The sequence below is a fragment of the Mus caroli genome, unplaced genomic scaffold (assembly GCF_978045245.1).
Source record: "Mus caroli unplaced genomic scaffold, Mus_caroli_1 scaffold_34, whole genome shotgun sequence".
Lineage (NCBI taxonomy): Eukaryota > Metazoa > Chordata > Mammalia > Rodentia > Muridae > Mus > Mus caroli.
In genome coordinates this window covers 1,283,806-1,285,717 of record NW_028227289.1, presented here as the reverse complement: position 1 = coordinate 1,285,717, position 1,912 = coordinate 1,283,806, and the positions used below count along the sequence as shown (strand labels likewise).

The 1,912-nt window shown below is 46.3% G+C and overlaps 1 pseudogene; it reads right to left on the bottom strand.

Moving 5' to 3' along the window:
* Positions 1 to 482: 482 nt before the first annotated feature.
* On the bottom strand, positions 483 to 1,337 carry LOC146999822 (igE-binding protein pseudogene; annotated as a pseudogene).
* Between the last annotated feature and the right edge of the window lie 575 nt (positions 1,338 to 1,912).

The following is a 1,912-nucleotide window of genomic DNA, read 5'->3' as shown; positions in this document are numbered from 1 at the left end:
GCCAGCTTTTGGGCCACCAGTAAGATGAAATAATACTCTTATCTGCCTTGGTGTCCATAATCCCCTCAAAATCTTTGTCATTAATAAAAAGATGTAGAGTAGGCCTGGCATTCAAAGGCATAACTAAATAGGCTGAATTGGGGCCAGAAGAACCCATACCGCTCAATTCTTTTGTGTTATCTTCATCCTTATCGGGGCTGGACAAGAATATTATTTGTGCAATTCTATCTCCTGGGCTAATGGAAAAAATACCTTGGGGGCAGGAGCATAGGACTTGAATGTCTTGCAGGTGTTGGTGGTCCACTACCCCAGGATGAACCACAAGGTCTTGTAAAGTGAGAGATCCTCACCCAACAATGAGACCCATAGTCCGAGGGGGTAAGGGTCCAGGAGACTTAACGGGGATTAGTTGCACATTCATTTGGGGCATGAGTAAGAAACTGGAGGTGGTGCACAAGTCCACTCCTGTAACTCGTCGGGTGTTATCTCCTCTGTCCTGCTCTGGCTTTTGACAAAGCAGCTCCCATATTTGTGAGGGCCCTGGGATCGGGGGCCCAGCACCCCTTTTTTGACTGTGAGGGATTAACTTTACCTATCAGGGGCAGGAGTCTTCCTTTTACATCTCTGACAGAGCGGAATTCACTAGCCTTGTGATAGCCCTTTCTGCAGCAGGAGCAGAGAACAGCTCCTCTTGCATGTTCAGGTACAGGGCAATCTCTCTTCAAATGTCCAGCTTTCCCACAATTGAAACACACCTTTTGTTTGTTGACATTAGGGCGCCTCTGAGATTGCAATATAGCCGCAGCTAGTCCCATGTTGGTGAGAGGGCCTCCTAGCTCCCTACATATCTTAAGCCAGTCTTGTAACCCTTTGTTTTTTCTTGGCGTGATAGCTGCCCTGCACTCTTGGGTGGCTTGCTCATAAATGAGCTGTTCAATTAGAGGCATGGCTTGCTCAGGGTCGCCAAAGACCTGAGCTGCGGCCTCAGTCATTCTTGCCACAAAATCAGAGAATAGTTCCTGGGGGCCCTGAACAATCTTTATAAGGTGACTCCCAGCCTCCCCTTTTCTTGTAAGTGCCTTCCAAGCCTTGACTACAGCTGCCCCTATTTGGGCGTATGCCCCCCAAGGATAGTTAATTTGATTAGTGGCATACTGCCCTTGGCCGGTCAACAATTCAAAGGTCCATTGTCTCTGGATGTCATCAACTGCTGTGGTATTGGCCCTGGCCTGATTTTGGGCCGCATCATACCATAGAGCTTTCCATTCCATATATTGTCCCATATTAGGGAGTGTAGCCTTTTCTATCATTTGCCAATCTGATGGGGTCATGGCCATATTGGCGAATCTCTCGACCTGAACCAGAGTAAAATTGCACTGATCCCATAATTACGGACAGATTCAGCAAGTTCTTTAAGTTGTTTATAGTCCACTGGGGCACGCATACGCCCCACTTCCCCAGTATCAAAGACTGGAAACGCCATCTGTATCTTTTTTAACTCTTCCTGAGGAAAAAAAGAGCACTATACTGCAATTCATAAAGCGGTGGCGCTGTGGGCACAGTAGCTGGTATGCTACCCTTTTTATTACTTCCTGATCATGACCATCGATCAGGGGTATATCTTTGTTCTTTATATTTTGCTGCCTCCTCCTCTAATTCAGCCTCCTCACTGGGGTCTAGATCTTCGGACCCTGAACTATCAATCTGTAAGGCCTCCAAATCATGGATAGGATAAAAATTAGTATAAGGCTTTTTCTTAGTAGAGAGCTCAGTTTCACTGCCCTTCTTTCTCTCTCCCCTTCCTTCTGAATCCCGGGGAGGTCCTTTTTTCTTAGACATGTCTTTCTTTTTTTGAGCTCTTATTCTCTCGCTCTGTTCATTTTCTGACATACTGTCCTGAATCTCTTCTAGT